The sequence below is a fragment of the Pinus tabuliformis genome, chromosome 3_2 (genome assembly GCF_031772625.1).
Source record: "Pinus tabuliformis cultivar Carrire ecotype Pingquan chromosome 3_2, CPIR1, whole genome shotgun sequence".
In the NCBI taxonomy this organism is placed as follows: Eukaryota; Viridiplantae; Streptophyta; class Pinopsida; order Pinales; family Pinaceae; genus Pinus; species Pinus tabuliformis.
In genome coordinates, this window is record NC_142302.1 from 207173749 (window position 1) to 207193495 (window position 19747).

Genomic DNA, 19747 nt, shown 5'->3' on the forward strand with positions numbered 1-19747 from the left:
AGATCAACATTCAGATCATGATGACCAAGAATACCTTGTGCTGAATCCCATCAAAGAGAGCTCTGCTGTTGAGATCATAGACAGAGTTTTGGATTCAGATGTTCATAAAAAACAGAATGAGATCTTTGTGCAAGTAAGTGATAAATCTCCTTTCAATAACTCAGTAATAAATGATAGTTTGAATGCCCTGTCATATGAAGATAATTACTGTTTAAGCAGAAGAAAACAAAAAGCATTGTCTCCTTTGTCTGAAGATGAGATAGATATACTTTTGAGAGGTCTTGTTACATCCCAAGCTACAACAGATTTGCAGTGCACACATAGTCAGGAAAGTGTTGGTGAAACTTCTTCCTCTTTTGAAAAAGATGACTGTCTTATAATCAGTTTTGTAGACCAGCAAAAAGATAATTTTTTCTTTCACAAAGATGATAAGGCTGTCATGTTTGATAATCTCGAAGATTGTTTTTTGTTTAAGAATGACCTACAGCACATTCACACCACAGAAGATCATAGCATACAGGATTACCTTTCAGATTCTCCATATGTCTCATGTGTTGAAATGTTTTTACAAGAGGAGATCTGCTCATCTACCTGTTCAGAGTTTTTTGAAGCCCATGAGCATACTTTTACCGAAGCACATGATGAAGGCAGATCAGAATTTGAAACAAAGGACACCTTGATCTTTCAGCAGGAGGTGGCAATGGCAAATCTTCATGTTTTTTACGATCCTCTAGCAAGTTTGTTACAGCCAGCAGTGAAAGTGTTTATTACAGTGTTTTGTTGCAGCCATGGTCAACTATGTTTTTGGATGCCCAGTGATAGGTTTGTACTGTTGACTAGAAGATCTGATAAGAAGGATCAGTCAAGAAGCCATCTTCTTGATTGGTTGCATTGGCATTTTGATATAGTTTGAGGATATATGGTCTTGTAAGAAACACAGGTGGCCATGTACTGCCACCAAGCTTTTGTTTTAAGTTTCAGGTCTTAGTATTTATGAGTACAGTTTGTCGAGTCAGTTGATTAGTCCTTTCAGTTTTAAAATTGGGTCATCAGTTTTCAGTCACACAGTTTAGTTTGAGTTTTTGACTCCATTGCCCAATGGACGAAGGCACTGTCTGCTCTCCCAAAGATCTGCCGTTCTTGGCACCTCCAAGGAGCTACCATCCCCATTGGAGCCAATGTTAGAGTCGGTCTAGTTATCCCTCCATCAGAGATCAAAGCTCTTTTGAATTTCATGATTAGGTGTCCCATCGGTTTTGATCAGTTGCATTTCATTAGGCATGCCATAACTCTGATGGAGTGGGTTGTGTCACTCATTTCCCTCGTGCTTGGCACTGCTGGTTCAGGCCTGTTTATTAAAATAAGCCTTCAAAGGTCATTTACAATCATGTTTTAAATTTTGAGGTCTTAGGTCTAGGGTTGAGTCAATTTTGTCTTGAAAAGTCTTAGAAGACCAGCAGGCCAGAGGGATGTCTTTGATAGATCATCACTTCAATAATTTTCATCATTTTACAGCTGAATTAGGACTTCTCTTCAAAACTCTGTTTTGAAGATAAGTCGCCATCTCATTTTTGAAAAAATTGTCAAAATTTTCAGTTCTTCAATCGTTCAAGTGCAGCCTTGGTCTCCTTTGCCAGAGCATATCAGAGCTATCCCTGCAAAAAATTATCAGTGAAAATCATTATTTCAACCAATTTTAAAGGGGAAACCAATAAGGTCAAAGCCTATTAATTTTCAAAAAGTGTCAACAACCAAACTTAAGAAAATGGGTTTTGGGTTAAACAAAAATCAACAAGGAGTCTATATGAAGATATTTCTCCTCATTTGCAACCCATTCCACATTCCAAGAGCAAAGAGCATTTTTCTAAGGCGATTTTGTGAGTTTGTGGGCAAATCGGGCCGTTTCCAGGGCGCGCTACGCATCAGGTTGGGCGCGCTACGCACCAGTGGCGCGCGACGCATCAGGCAACAATTCTCAGTGCAATTTTACACGGGTGAGGCGCATCAGGAGCACGCGGCGCGTTGGGTGAGGCGCGCGGCTCATTGGAGTTTATGCCCAGAACTTTGCCTAAAACACACTCAAACACCTCTTCTCATGCATCAAATCACAGGTAGGCTTTTATCCATGGCTCGTTCTTGGTTTTGAAAGATTTATGTAAAGAAATTATGCTATATTTGCCATGAAAAACCAAGTGTAAAAACCCTCATTTTCCATTAGTTTGCTGTGAGGATTTAAATGCCAAGATTGCTGTAGGGTTTTCAAACATAAATGTTGCCAAGGTTTTCCCATTTCTTGTGTTTCCCACCCTCTATATTCACTAATATTTTCCCCAATAATTCCTCATAAAACCCTACACTATTCTCCCTCAAATCCTAACCCCTCCCTTCTACTACAAACATATTTCTCTACCCTACCTCATCCCAAACCCTAAAACTTCAAGATTTCCATGCCCCTTCCCTTCCCTAAATTCCTTGTTTTATTTCCATTGTCCCCATTTCCCTAATGTTACCCCTTTCCTAACAATTCCCTTGTATATTTGTGTCCCCTTGGTCACAGCATTTTGAGAAAAAGAAAAAGTCTACAGTCAATTTTGCACACAGTTGTATATCAACATATATATATTCGAGCTACCTTGTTTTTAAAGAACATGTCAGAGACCGAGTCAGCTTATGAGCAGGATTATGATAGTGATTCTACACCAGAGGTAAGTGTGCCAAGGAGGTATCACAACACATGATCATAGAGCTACAGAACATCCGTGAGAATCGCCAAACTGCCCAACATAGGCAAATTGAGTTCACCTCTCTAGAGCAACAGGTAAATGAGGATCAAGAGGCTAATCTCGAGAGGGTCAACATCTACTTGGAGGAACGGCTGAAAAGGGACGATAGAGATCATGCATTATTGAAACACATGGTTATGCATTACAAGGTCCGGAACCTGGTTTGCAAGGCGCGAATTAGGAGTCTTAAGGCAAAATTAAGGAAAATGGTCAAGAAGCAAAAACGACAAAAGGAGCTTGATCGTCTTCGGATTTTGGCCGAAGCCTCTTTGATTGAGCATAGTACTTGATTGGGGACCCCCAGCCCAAATTTCAACAAGTTTGGGGAAAATTTCTCAATTTTGAAATTTTTGTGTAAAAAACAGGTTTTTGGGCTCAACGCGTAGCGCGCCGCGCGCTACCTTTAAAATTGGGAGGTCAAAATCACGAAAGGTTTGCATTTTTGGATTTTTCATGATGAAATACACTTGCTCAGCCACTGCCAAGGCATTTCATCAAGGTTTGGGTCCCCAAAAGGTCAAAAAACATGCAAAAAATGACCTCACTGCCCCTTTTTGGACACACAGGAAGCAGCCTTGGGAGAATGCACTTTTGGAGGGGCAAATGGACATCAAATTGGAAAATTCCACTTGGGTGGGAAAGTAGACATCCAAGGCTTTCCAACAAGCCAAACTGAGCTCAATTTGAATGCCAGTAAGTGCCCCAAAAGCAGGTGGAAAGGCGCGCTACGCATAGGGCTCAGGCGCGCTATGCATCAGGATTTTTTGCACAGCTTTCATCTTCAGCTCAGAAAACGAAGCCAGTTTGACCAGTTTTAACTTGTGATGGGATTTTTCACCCTCCTTGATGTAATTAATGTAACTTTATGTTGAATTGACACTTATTTACCTATTCTAGATGATTCATTCATAAAATAACAAAAATCAATGAATGAATTGGTTTCCTAGCATATAGAGGCAAGTTTTTTTGACTGCCTAGATTGTAGTGCTTTGTTTAGAATTGGTTGAAACAGCTCCTAGGATGATGAGCTCGACCCCTAGAGGCAAGGGAATGTGTTAGCTTGCCTATATTATGTATTTTCTTAGTCATTTTCAGGGTTGGACTCTTGGGAAGAGCTTGATACACTATTGTACATATTTTATCTGCAATTTTGGCAAAGGATAGACTAGGGATTTGCCGCACTATTTGGGATTCATGTGGCCTTATGTGTTGATGGTGCATTTCTCTCAGTACTTGTAAGTTGTGTATGTGTACCATTTTCCTTATTTAATCTTCTGCAATTAAACAAATGAAGTGTTAAGGTAGAATCCATAAATTCGCTATGCTCTGCCTTTAAATTTGTTTAATTTTCCATGTTTTCTTTAGTTTAAGGAGAATCCTTGAGACTTCCTTGCTCTCCTTAGCTCCTCACCTGTCAGGACTATTCATTCACTTACTTTAAAGGCATCAAAACAATCGCCTATCTTGCCCCAAGTAGACCTCTGCAAAAGCTGTGCCTCATCCCCGCACCCAAAATTGCCTTTCACTTGAATTCAACAAAACTTCAAAAAATAAATTCCATAATCCTTGTACTTCATACCTAGCCTAAAATTAGTCATCAATTCATTCATCTCGAGCCTCTTTGATTACCTTTTGCCGAGATTGACCGGAGAGAGCCCTCTCCTGTCCTCGTAGGGCTAGCTACGAGGCTGAGCGTGGTTTGATGTTGCCTTGAGTTTTGCCTTCCTCAGCCTGAGGCAAATTCGAGCGTTAACACTACTAAGGTGCCGACTCAGGCCCAAGATGACAGTATAATGCTGCGATTGGGTCTCCAATCACTTGTTCCCCAGAGCACACACAAGGACGTTAGACAGATAAATGTTGGTAAAGTTTTTTGGCAACCTCCACCGCATGGTTTCTTGAAAATCAACACAGATGGAGCCTCTAAAGGTAACCGAGGGATGGCTGGATTTGGCGAAGTTATCAGAGATGAGCAGGGGTGTATAAAGGACATCTTTCATAGTCATCTGGGCGTAGCCACAAACAACATGGTGGAGCTCATGGCCTTAGAGCAGTGCCTAGAAATACTGATTGAGGCAAATTCTCATAATTCCATTATTGAAGCTCACTCAAAATTGGTTATTAAAGCGGCCAAGCATCTCTGCAATGAAAAATCACCTGAAAAAGTTTCCACACAGTGGCGACTTTTGTAGTTATTTCAATCATACATTCCCACCTACAAACCCTGAGACCAGCCAGACTTGTACATGTGCATAGAAAAGCAAATATGCTAGCTGATCGTCTGGCGAATGAAGGAGTGGTATGCAAAGATAGTTACAAAAGATATGAGTGGGATTCAACAACCTTGGGAAAATTGTGGGACGATTGTCAAAGACAGGCAGACAAATACATGGAAGAACTCCACACCACCAGGACTGAACATGAAGGAAGACCAGAGGAAACTGGAGAAAGCAGAAGTGTAAGCCTTTCGTAGGTGGAGAGAGAAGAAAATGGCGCGAAAAAGAGCTCTCCATAGGAGAAAAGCTCTGGATAAACAACAGGCACCTTCGCTAGGCACTGACTGTGGATCACAAGTGCCTGCGCAATCGAATGGATATCGGGTGGAAAAGTAAGTGGAGGATAACCGCCTTTTCAGACCTGATGCTTTATAGATTGGTGGTTATATTCCTTTTTGGGTCCAATTAGAAAATTAAAGGATGTGCAACTTTCCGCCCCCGTATCATGGAGAAGTGTCAAATCTGCAAGGGCTGGATCATACGGGTATCGGGCTCAAAAAGTTCTCGTAACTTTAGTGTCAAGCTGGACCCGAAATTTGATTAAATTAATAGGGTTGCTTGTTATCTTTCTGATAGGTTTTATGACCGTCGGATTTCACAAAATCCTGGATGGGTTTTTGTAAGCCTCACGATGAGGGTATCGAGTCATCTGCGTTTGTTATAGCTGGTTAACTATAAAAAACCTGTGCTAACCTATTTTGGTCCTTACTATGTAAGACTTTGTAAATTATGTAATCTATCTTGCGGTTAATAGAATGTTCCACTCTTATTTGACCAAAAAAAAAGATTACAATCTGAAGTCCCTACCTCAAATAATCCGTGTTTAAACATAACGTAAATACCTAAGAAATACATAGAGAATATAGAAGGACTTAGGATACGTCAGGTTACATTTACCCTGTACCAATGTCATTAGTCTAGGGGTGTGCACTCTCCCTCAGATAATTGCCTTGGCAGGCTCAAACTTTTCACATATAAGTACCTAGATTTTGTTTGTTTATCGATTCTGGAAGCATTGTTGTAATTCATGTCATAGAATTAAAATGATGTCAATAAACCTAAACCTATGGTGTGATATCATAGAAATCTATATCAAATGGAAATTTTCTAAATATTAAAGGGCTGGTTGCTGTGTATTGGTTTTTGTTGCTTTGAATGTTGTCGAACTAGAATAGTATGGAACTATCCATCACTCAAATGCATTTTTTGTCTATCTTAATACATATGTTTCCGCTTAAGTAATTAGGGAAATAGTATTGTAGGGTTTCGAATAGAAACCACTTATCCTTCTAAGTATTGGTTTAGTACTATAAGAAAAGAAAGGTGCATGTGAAATAAATATGAAAGGAGAATAAAGATTGGATATACACCTATGTGTAAATAAAGGTCTTAGATGCAAATAAATAGCCATATGAGCATAATTGTGTGCAGTTGGTAGTTGGTAATCCATTGTTGTTGAGCTAGTTAAGTCCTTAGGCCTAGCTGATGATATATCAATAGCCTAGGATCAGTTTGAGCCAACTTATTCGATTAGAACAAAATAAATTTAACTAAGGTAACTACCAGGATAAATTAAAGAAGCATATGTAGAGAGTAAAGTAACCAATAGAGATAAAATAAGTATTCTATAAGAACACAAGATGCACGACCAATTTAAAATTATTGCAAGAGAGTATTGGAACAATAATAGTAAAAACATGGCTTCTTTTCAAAATATTTCGTAAGAAAGGGAGAGAAACCTAATGTTCAAAATTCTAACTTTGTTATCATAATTCAAATGTCTATCCATAGTACTAACACCCTGTTAACTGCAATATTTATTCCACAAATAAACGCCAATTTCAAGAGTTTACGCTAATAAATTAAACATGCCATAACGTATAATTCACTAGTGGCACCATAAGTGAAAATAATAGAAGATATTATTAAAAGAGCCAGGGTTTCACTATACAAAATTTCTGGAGTTGATGTTGACAACTTTCCATCATTTAGAAGATGTCCACTGTAACAAACAAGAAATTTTTGAATTACTCAATAAAATAATAAAATTACAAGAACAACATCAGAACAGACTTGATCTCTTCTAATTCTGGATCCCATCATGGGACCCGTAAGGAAGCCTCATATGAAGTAATGGTTATAACATGAAACTGACATCAATCATAGTAACAGATAGAATGATAACATAGAAATTTTATCTATTACGTGAAGAAAACAAGTAATGTAATGTAATGTAGTTAAGGGTCAGAGCTTGTAAGTCCAAGAATAACCTGGCGGTTAAAGCAATCTTGAGAAGCGAAAAAGATAATACAATACTCTATAATGCTCAATCCATAAACAGAATTAACATATAATGCAACCACATGTAACCAATCCCGAAGAAGGAAATATATATCTATATATATATATATATATATATATATATATATATATATATATATATTAACCACATGGTGAATCGGTCACTGCCAGGTCTAATCTATGGGAGACCCATGATCAAACCTCATAGTTGCCACTATAACACCAAGAGCATAACCAACCACCTGCAAGTCGGGTATACTAAGTTCCTACGATTTTAGCAAGAGCGAACTCACGAGAAAGGGGAATCCGCCCCTCTAGCCGCCACCACAACAGGTCATTGTATTCAATGAGATTTGAACTTCGGTCTACCTCGGCTTCGCCATGTGACTTCCTATCAAACCACACATCATAGTCATAGTCACATTAATATACATATTAATATAATCATAATCACATTGAGTTAAAGTCATTACCTTACAAGATAGGGTGCCTCCAATAATGCCTTACGGAAAATTGACTATGTGTCGTAGCTAGCACATTAAGTGTAACTAGGGTTTCTAGAAGTCGAAATTAGTAGCAAAAGTAATTTCGAGGAATTCTTCCAAGCAGACTTTACATAATCGGTCTAAGAATAGGAGGATGGTTCTGTAGAAGAGAGAAATCCACGGTTAACATAAAACCCAAGCAAAGAGAATAAATTAAAAATTAAAAATCAGGTATCATGTACCCGTAGAGAGAAAACGGACATTGGAGGGCGATGGCGAGGGCGATGGAAGGGTTTAGTTGCATATTCGTTCTTACCTTCTAGAGATGAGATGAGATGAGAATTACAAATGAGCTTTAGTGGTGGCGGTAGTGGAAGGGGTAGCTACCCCATAACTGTCGCTGTCGCGCGCGCAATCCTACCATCCGATTAAAGCCACTGAATATTGATGGTGACCACTTGTGTTCTTCATCCACATCCATGTAACAGGTTGCATCTAGAAATTTCGGTGTAATATTCGATCTCAAACCTTAGGAAAACCTGGATCAAACCCGCAGGGCATAATACATACATTATAAAACAAGCAAATAGGCTGACAAAGTGTTGTGTACTCCTCATAAGATTAATGACAAGTCATGTGGTGTTAAAGAAGTTCGTAAATAAATGCATTTATACGAGAAAGAATATCTATTCCAAGGAAGCAACCACCTCAAGGATTTTTGACCTAAACAAGTTTCCAAAATTTAAATTTGGTGGTAATGGGTTTTCGAAACTATTAAACATTAACTAAAACCATCACCATAAACTAGGTATAATTAAGAGTTAAAATAAAAGGTCCTTGAAGTTTTTCAATTACGGTTTGGTTAGCTTACACTGTATTTCCTTTTCAATTACGGTTCTGGTTACATTACACATTACACTATAATATAGAAGAAATTATTCAGTAAATAATTTTTTTTTTTTTAATAATTATATGTGAGTGGATGTTATGAACTCCCTTTAAGAATATCAAAATATTTTTATGTGATTATTATATTTATATTTTAAATATTATGTCAATTGAACAAAGATTGAATTAAATCAATAATGTTATTTTTACATGTCATTTGTCAACTACATTTTAAGTAATGAAGGAATTACATATATTCCTCATATTCAGAAAGGTGATTTTCTTTTTTTACTTTCAATTACTTTATCTCTCTATATAAATTTGATGTAAAATTACACTAGAAATCTAATAACAAAAAATATTGACCATAAACAAGATAGTATAAACAAGATAGTTCAATTTCTAGCTTAATTTTACATCAAAATTTATATAGAGAGATAAAGTAATTGAAAGTATAAAATAATAATAATTCACTTTTTAGTATGTGGGAGGTATGCAATTCCTTCATTACTTAATATGGAGTTGACAAATGGCATGTAAAAATAATAATATTAATACTACATGATGTGTAATTCATTCTATGTTTAGTTGAATGTAGCACTTACTCTATATATATATATATATATATATATATATAAAGAAAAATAAAGTAATTAAAATTATTGTTTTTTTTTATATTTTCACTTTCTATTGTGACACATATTTGTGATTTATTTCATTTTTAATATGGAGTTCATATTAATATTTGAGAGAGAGAGTTCTTATTCCATTAATAATTTATTTCTAATTCAAGTTATGATATATATATATATAGAGAGAGAGAGAGAGAGAGAATCTTATGGATATTTTTTTGTTACTTTTGAATATGAGGGGCATGCAAATCTAAATCATAAATAAAATCTTTCAATGTCAAAGATACATATACTATTTAAAATATGTCAAAATATGTCAACTATGGTACATTGAAATATTTTATCATGTATGAGACCCCCTTGTTTGTGGGACAAGGGACCCACCTCCGCGTAACAATTTGACTCTTAATTCTATGAAGGCATGCATACTCTACCCCCCTTTGGTTTTGAACATGTGACATATTAGGAGGAAACACATGCTCTTAACCATTAGGAACCTCTGTGCAACGATTTGACTTTTAAGTCTATGAAGGCATACATACTCTACCCCCCTCTAGTTTTGAACGTGTGGCCTCTTAGGAGGAAACACATGCTCTTAACCATTAGGCACACTCAAGTTGTATAAGTTTGGAAAGACTACATCTTCATCATGTCCAATATATCACCTCGATCAAGATAGGGAATTGAACCGGTGACTTCACTTCAAGGAGTACCTTAACAGAGCACCTGACCACCATCTATCTAATACTCCCATATATAATGTTACATGTCAATTCCATATTAGACATTAGACGTTGAAGATAATACAAATCTCCCACATACCTTGAGTTAGAAAGAACTTATTAATGGAACACACAAGGAAGGAACTGCAAATATCCCTCATACCTCACATTTAATGTTAAAATCTTTTGCCTAACATGCATATTGAAATGTTTGATTTATAACTCACATTAAACATTTTTTTGTTATTATTATTTTTAAATGTTATATATCTTTTTTTTAATTGAAAAAACCATGATATATGAAACCCAAGGAAGTGATGGAGATGCTTACTAGTTGATGCCAAGTCGCACATGATCGATAGCAAGTATTTCTTAATTGTCTTATTTTCTAGGGTTTTATATTTGCGCTTCGAGTTTTTTCTAGGTTCGTAGGACCACGTCTATTGGTGGGTCGTTGAATTCTATGGCATGAAGTGGTCCATCATGGCATACGTGGATGAGATTTATTACGACTCGGTGAGTCCTAGTAGGGGTTCCATATTTGTCACAAATGGTGAGTCTTTTCACACAATCCTCTGGTTTTTTAGGTGTGGGTTCAAACCCAGCTTATGGATTTACTTGGAACCCTAACTGTGTGGTTCTGCGGAATATCTATACTTGAGCCATTTGTCAGGTTTTCTCACCAATAACTACTCATGTTGGATACTTTGCATCCTCAATGGATGTTTTTCATCTAGTGTCGGTAGGTGGGTTTCCTCATTTGTTTCCAAGGTTTACAAATTAGGGTTTGCTCAAGATTTCTGGGCCCATTTATGGGGGTCTTACCAATGGTGGTTTGAAGTTACCTATATCGAGTGAAGGGTATTCAACTTCATTATTTATTTAGCAGTTGAACAATTTGGGTAGTGCAAGGGGATTTTTTCTTAGGGTTTCTACTAGTCCTATGTGTTTTCTATGGTGGGGTTGGGGCCTCAAATATATGTTAATGAAGTGGATCCTATTGTGGATCCTCATTCTAGCTCAAGTTCAAAGCTCTTTGTGCATGGGTATTTCTGATCATTAGATTCAAGAGCAAGGGATTGCAGGAAATCAAAAAGAAAGTTTTAGGAACTAAAGGGTGATCTCACTCCTATGCCTTAAAGTTTATGTTTAGGGGATGATGTGCAAATAGTCGATGCAATGGATTTGGCTGATAAATAGTTGGTAGGTGATGCCTATGGGTAGAAATATGGTTTGGATACTATATTAGCTTGGAATGATAGCCATATTACTCTTGTGTTTATGATTCTCCATATGTTTTTCTTTTGGATAAGGGGTGTATTAAACTTTCTTTTAAGCCAAAGGAGGATGTGATATTCATTGTAAAGGATGTGTGGTTTATCGACTCCACTTGCCATATTTAAATTTTGGACACGATGAAATATCGCTGTGGGTTTGTTTTCCAGGTCTCCTCTCCAATATGTTTAATACCCAAATGTTCACAAATTTGGGGAATAACTTGGGTCATTTTTTAGATGCGAATTATTCCTTCCTTGAGACTCAAGATAAGTCTATCCCATGGGTATCGGTATGCATGGATTTGTGTAGAAAGATTCATTCAACTATGAATATTAGGAAGGTAGAGGTGTGGCTATAGGATTTGTATTATGAAGGGTTCCCATTCCAATGAAGAAGGCATCACAAGCTTGGGAACTTGGTGAATAAATCTTCCATTCAAGGTATTTTCCAATGAGGGGAATACATCCAAGAAGTAGAAGACTAGTTGGTAATATTTTGGTTCTATTCGTGGGAATCCCTCCATTGATAGTGGTTTGGGGAAATGTTGTGGGGAAAAATGCCTATGCAGGACGATCCTATCCACCTAAGGTGTGACAGTGCCTTAGCAACAAACAGATACAGCTATTCTGGTTTTTTCCTTTATGAAATATGAAAGAGGGGAGATCGATAGACTTACCGTTGTCTTCCGTTTGTCCCTCGATCTAGATCCTCTTCCCTTTGAGTGTTCACAGCTACTTGCCTCCTTGCTTGCTCAAGAGAACAGCTACTTGATTCCCACGAGATCACAAGAGAACAGCTACCTGTGACAAGAGAATATCTACTTGCGACAAGAGAAGAACACAACACAAAGGCAAATATACATATTCATAAATGATTTAGGATTAGAAGTAAATCAAATACACTAATGCTATCATACAAATACACCAGCATATAGGAGCAAACCAAGATAGCTTTATTGATAAGTAACAGGGTTCAGGAAGAGATACAACCCATAGGGCTCCAATCCAGCATCTCCTTCCCAGCAGAATGGAATTCCTTCTTTAGCTCCCTTCAAAGCATTAAGCACCCAATGATCCAGTCTCAAACCAACAGCAATTCTTTGCACTAACAAAATTCCAGCCCCTAGATCTCATGGAGGTGAGATCCATATATAGATGTTTGGAGAGAGGATGAGTCAGCTGGAGATCTGACTAGTGTCCTCTCCCTCTCTCAGTTCTTGAGTCCACTTGGAGGTTCTTGCTTCCACTTGGAGATTTGGAACCTCTTACTTATCACCAGTCGAATTCCTTGATGCAAGTGTCATTTTGGAAGCTTCCTGGGCATTGACACATTGAGGAATGAGCCTGCCACTTGTCCAATTACGCTCAGCGCAGGTAGCCTTTGTTGGAGTTGACATTCAACGCAGGTAGACAGTGGAGCAGTTGACATTCAGCGCAGATGCTCAGTGGAGCAGTTGACATGATCCAGAATTGGCTTGTTTTTGAGTGTTTTCAGGTGGAGAACTTCTGTGAATTGCTGTGGTTGGTTTGCCTTGTTCGTCTAGGGGTAGGAACAACATGTTTAGGGACTTTGGATCCCTTAGATTATGGACATTTCATGCTCGAGGCTGTAAGGCACAAAAATGTCTATAACAGTTGCCCCCTAAAGTATGAGGCCGTTTATCGGGTGAAATGCTTTATCCAGGAGGGTCCGAAGTTCATCCATCTGCTGGGAGGAGACCTGTAATAAAATACAATACAATACATTATGATTCATACTGCTTTCATGATCTAGCTGAGGCCGGCATTCCCATGCTCAACTTTATAAATTCATTTTTGTACATAGAACAGACGATCGTCTGGTGGTAGACTGATAATTTTGGCTGAATTATCATCCTTTGAGTAGGATGATCATCTGCTGCAATGATGTACATGTCAAATGTCTTTATCTTTCCTGAATATATATCGCAGCCCGGATGGATGAAACTAGATCCGGGGTCTTCAAACTCGTTCGATCTTCACTCTAAGTACAAGTCGATCCATGTGAGAATTGCGCTGAAGTCGAACATGGAAAGACATCGCTTGATTACCGGTCAATGATGTAAACCGTTAACAAGCGCGAGAGGAATCACCGATAATGATAATGACCCTCAACGTACTGCAGTACAATTCACGTGGTGTGAATAAAGGACTTGGCGTCGAACACCATGCAAAATCTTCTGATTGAAGGTCATTGATGTATACCTGTCGCCGGAAGTGAGAAACTTGCCATTGAGGCATGCAAGCTTCAAAGTACTGAAGGGGTTGTTCCTAGATCAACTTCTTGGATAATGAGCTGATGTCGACAAGAAGCGATCCGTCAAAGGAGGGCCTTGATGAATCCCACATCAGTGACACGGAACGAAGCTAATGATTTTAATGGAGGTGAAAACGATCTGTGATATATGATTCAGGGTGGCGGTCATGAATGGATGAAGGATAATGTATGGCAGTGGATGGGACCCGGTTGACTCTTTCTGAACGACTTCTCTTGAACATATGGCGACACTGATGCGATGGATCGGTAGCATTACCCCAAATATGGATGGTATGGTGAGACCATGGTGATGTGACCGGTGAATGAGACAACCCAACCCGATTGTGGTACGGAGGAAAAGTGTCATGTTCAAGAGCGACCTGCTACCATCAAAGTTTTCTTGATTTTCTCCCAATTTTTCCCCAGTCATTACTGACCAGTACCTCTTTATTTTTGTCAAGCTTGAGGAGGATAACATATGATTGTTCTATAACTTGCCCTTCGGGCAAGCCCATCGCTATGTTTTAACGAGCCTAGCGATAGTGAAACTCGTTCTCGTCTAAAGACAAGTTTGTCACTATTTAGTGGTTTAACGAGTCTAACGACAAGGATAACTCGGTCCTTTTCATTTTTAGAGAGTCTGAAAAGGTACATAAAGTTAACTCCATAAGTCCTTTTTCGTCATCTAATCCCTTAAGTCCGAAAAAGTATAAAACAATACAGAAGGGATGAGTTTTCGATAGTTTTAACGAGCCGAACAAAACAAGCGCTCGATCTTTTTGTGCAATAATCCCTCAGGTCCAAAAAGATTAAAATCTAGAGGAGGGATAGCACTTCCGGTTGCTTTAACGAGCTGGAAGGCCAAAACTCAGCAATCTTTTCATATTTTACAAGTTAGTTGAAAAGAGCTTAAAGAAGACTCGTCTTCTGAGGAACGAGTGATGAACCGGGTTAGCAGCTGATTCCAGGTACAGGTTGGAATTTTCCAATCACGGCAGTGTCACAAGGATGGCTAGGTGAAATCACTCTTCGCAGCTGTTCCTCAAAATGGGTAAACAATCATATGGAGGTAAACGATCGGCCAAATGAAAAGTGGAGGTGACGGTGCAAACACGACCAAGGATTTTATGGCTGATAAGGTTACGTACACAATGGTTATTTTACCGGTAATGGGTTCATTTTTTAAAGAGCTTGAATGCGCCAAAACACTGCTCAAGCTTATGTTTTATTTTTTAACGAGCATGAATTCCGCTGCTAAAACTGCTCGGTATCGCTTTTCTATTTTTTAACGAGCATAAATTCCGCGTTAAAACTGCTCGATTTTGCGTTTATTTTTTAACGAGCATGAACTTTATGCTAAAACTGCTCGATGATAAGTTTGCATGCCCCCAGCATAATAACGAAAATCGAGGTGCATGCCCCCCAAGCTTCATTGCATTCAACTCGGTGGTTGGAATGAAGGTTTACCTTTGAGATTTGAAAAGGGGATTTGTTTCATTTTTTAATGAGGTTGACACAGTAAAAGAACTATCCTCATGACTCCTTGTTTCATTTTTTAACGAGGTTGACACGAGATAAGAACCGTCCTCGGAGCCCATTGTATTTACAGTATTTCTATTAGGGCGATGATCCATGCTGACAAAATGTTTAGGAATCTTCTGAATCCATTAGATATAGAAGATTTCATATTGTAGGTTTCCACTGTGGCTACTTCCGCCAGATTACTCGCAGGCGGTAGGGCAAAAGTACCCATTAAGGCAGGGTCTTTTAGGAGACCTACTCCAATGTTTTGAAGCGAATGGTTGCTTCCATGGATCGTTGGAGTGCTTCCCGTAACTTGTGAACTGTCGGGGAGGAAAGTTTGTTGGTCGATGACTGTAATTCCTCCTTGAAAGGGAAATGCAATCTTCCTGAAGTAGGTCGACACAACTGCGGCCATGGCATATATCCAGGGCCTTCCCAGTAGGATGTTGTAATCGAGGTTTCCATCGATTACTTCAACATCAACTTCTACTGTTTTGCCCCCCAGTTCAACTTGCAAGTTGCTTAAAATTCCGTATGGAGTGTATGATCGTCCATCAAATGCTTTTAACGTCGTTGACGATTTCTACAAGGGTGGTGAGCCTAAATTTTTCCAGCAACTCATCGACATAAGACATGTAGATGCCCCCTCATCAATAATTGTTCGATGAACAGTTTTGTTGAGGGCTTTCACTTGAATAAGGAAAGCTAGTTGAGCTGGTAACTGAGGGTCATATTCTTTATGATCAAAGGCCACAAGATTGGAATCCATTGGGCCAATCCCACCTATTGCTGATAATAAAGCTTGCTCTTGGGAGGGGCAATTTTGCGGTACCTCAAGTTTCGACATAGCAGATGGCGATTGGGCCAGGTCCTCTACTATATTATAATTCTGTGCTACTTTGGCACGAGGATTAAATGTCGATTTGTGTACTACTCCCTTTGGCGACTTTATCATTGGTTCAGGAATGATGGGTGGCACAACTTTGGTTAAAGTTGTCGTCGAACTACTAGGTTGTTCATTAGCCTTGTTATTCGACAGCCGTGGATTCCCGTAATCTTTATTCCTTGTCAAAGCATCATTTTGCTACCTTGAGACAGACAACATAAGCACTTGGGATCGGGAAGCATTTTGATTAGCAACCAGTTTGGTTCCCGGGCTTGGAAACGGATCAGTCAATACCGCTGGGGTTTTTGAACTCTTAAAGAGTTTCTTAACTTCAGCTATATGTGGACAATCTCTCGTCCAATTATCCTCATCGCATATATGACACCCCGCAGGGGGTTTCCTTTTTCTCCCTTTCTTTTTCTTCTTGCCCCTTGGTTGCTTCAGTTGTTTGCCCTTGTCGGTCGACATGACATTTACTTCCGAGGCACGAAGTTCCTCATTCGCATTTTGACTAGAAATCTTACAGGCCTTTTTAGATGTAGCCTTTGTCGATTTCGTATCTGTTTTGCCAATCACACCATCACCGGCGTGAGAGTCATTGTTTGATTTAGGAGGAGGAGGAATTGAGAATTCCGGTCTAGGGGCGTCAGGTATTTTGTCGTAGAGTGTGCCAGACTGAGTATAGACCAAGTCTAGATATTGCGCACGAGCGATAACTTGCTCTTCCGTTACGACTCCTCCCTTTGCCACATCTTCCGTTATAGCAGGAAGTAAAGACTTGATAAACCATTCAGCTAATAGCTGATCGGGAACGTACATTTTTACCATCCTGCGACGATGTCGCCACTCATGTATATGATCAGATATATGGGTGGCCGTCGTCTGCTTGAAGTTGGTAAGGAGTTCTGTTCCCGTTTCATACCTTATCGGTAATTGAAAATGGGTTAAGAAAGTCGTGGCTAAGGTAATGAAATTGTCGAACGAAGCTCTAGGCAATTCAATATACCATTTTGCCGCTGGACCCGTTAACGTCCTCTAAAAAAGGCGAAGTCTTATCGAATCATCATTCAGGGTGTTTGATGAACACCATAGATGGAATGTCATCGCATGATTCGACGGATCTTCACCCGGATTTCCATTAAATTTAGGAATATCTGACGGAAGTTTATGCGGAATCGCTGGCCACCAAGGGGCATAAGCAATTGGATCATTCGTCAGCCGGTTTAGATCTGGTAATTCTAGAGTTGCTACAAAGGGCAACTGTTGATTCAGGTTAGGCGAAGCATACCCAGGATAAGATGGGGTTGCCTGAGCAATGGGTCTTTGCAAACCAACATAATGCTGGCAACTTTGACAAGGTTGATGGGCATAACCATTATAGTATGGTTGCCCATTACTTACAAAGGCTTGTTGCTCAGGTCCTTGATATGATTGCTGGAATGGCGGTTGTTCTGATTGAACCAGCCTTGGTTGTTGGACCATTTGCTGTTGTCCAATACTAGATGATTGACCAAGATGAGGAGTCATAGTACTTGTTTGAGCCTGAGTCACTCCAGATAAGGAGGCACTAACCTGGGGTTGTGATTGAGTCGTTGAGACAAGAGGCTGTTGTATTGCAACCTGAGAAACTTGGGGTTGACATACAACAGGTAGCGCTTGTGCTTGTGACGCAGTAACCATAGCAGGTATAGTGGGAATATTCGACACAGGGTGGACCGGTTGCATTGAATATACAACCCTTGGTCGCTGAGGCAGTATTGGTACCCAACCGCTGGATGTAATTCCAGTTTGACCTGAACTTTGTTGTAAACTCCCATATGGTTGTTCTCCGGGAGGGAACAATGAAAAAGCATACTGCCCTCCATATGGTGGCAATCCAATACTTAAAGGGTAGATTGGCCTTTGAAGACACATTTGATCAATTTGTTGAGTTTCAACATAAGAAATACTAGATGATAATCCGGCTGAAGAAATAGGAACTAACCATGTCGTCGAAACAGTCTCTGATTGGACTCCAGCTTGTTGTTGACAATTTGCCGGGACAGATGGTATACCGATGTACATTGTTGGAGTAGTAGCAGGAGGTTCTGCTGCTGCTGTGTCGGATGACACAGTCCTAGATGTCGATGGTTGTTCAAACATATTTAGTCTATACAAAATATTTTCTAGCGATTCTACAAGAACTTACGGTGAAAAGGGACTAACTTCGAAGATCAACGAGGGAATGGTGATGATTATTCCGTTTAAAATAAATTTTAACGACGCTTGGACACAACTTGCTTTTTCAATTTTAAAGAGTCGAGAAAAAGCTAAAGATGACTCTAGTCTCCTTCAATGTTTTAACGAGCCCGAAGTGACAAATGCTCGGATGGACTTTTTCTGTTATAGAGTCTGAAAAAGGCCAAAAGAAACTGCTCTGGAGATCTAGGCAGAGGGTGTGCCAAACTTTTCGCAAAACCGCAGAATACTTTTTAAGGTACGGGCGGTCGATCTTCGTGAATGCTGTGTTCACTGCATTGCGATCAGTAGGGCGGCCGACACGGCTTCCTAAGGATAAAGGATGAATGCCTATAGGGGTCTCCCAATGTATACGCGACAGTACGTGGGAGCACAATCCGTACTAGCGCTATCGTCCCTCAGGAGGAATCACCCACCTTCCACGAGATCGACAGTCACTAGGCTTAACGACGCCGGAACACGTCTCTAGCCTAGACCTCTATGTTGTGCGTTATGTTACAAAGCGTTGTTAGGTTCATTCAGTTTATTTTAGGTTGATCTTTTTAAAGTTTGCCTTTCAAGGTTCACCACGAGATGTATGATACAAATTCCCAAATGCAGTCTAAAGATGATAAGCAAGCTTTATAATCTTTTCAACTTTGAAAATCCTAGCTACTAAGGGAAAAGAAAGACACTATCTTTTCTCAAAGAGCAATCAGCACACTCTAATGCACTTTTCCTAAATCTAGCATGCAAACTTATCAAATGCAAATGCACAATGAAGGTGTTTGTTTTCCACTTTCTTAGTATAGATGCCTACAAAGAAAGCTTTTTGTACAACTTTGAATTTGCTTTTAAATAATCAATACAAACAAGTTCACTTTTTCGAAATCAAAGAAGATAGAAGAGATTACAACACTTAACGATTTTCGAAATAAAGACTTGTTTTGACACTTAAAAGAGACAAATTCAAACCAATAAGCAAAAGTAAATGTATAATCAATCTGCAAACAGCCAATGAACTCTCTTCTAAGATCACAATCAATCAGATCTGAATCAAAGGCTACAGGATGACTACTTTACTCATGCAAAGGAAAACTGTAAATGACGCCACAAACACATAAAAACATTCACAGTCTTTTTGTACAAAAGGAGGCGGAATCTAAGCAAAGAAAAGGTTATCTGACTGGTACCTATGCTGGTTAAAGGCTGCAAAAACAGAGATCAAAACAGGGCAACAGAGGACAGAGAACCCTAGCTGCACAAGGCTAAACTGGTTCAGCGCAACCCCAACACTGAGGACTTGACATTCAGCGCAGGTAGCCCACACGGGACCTGCGTTGAAATGCAAACTGCCTTCACAGCAGTTGCGCTGAAAGAGAAACTCTCGTTTCCTTTGGGTTCTGGGTCATAAAATGCTCAAAAATCAACTGTTTCAGGCCAAATCAGAAACACAAGCAAGGTATAAACAGAGGGATGCT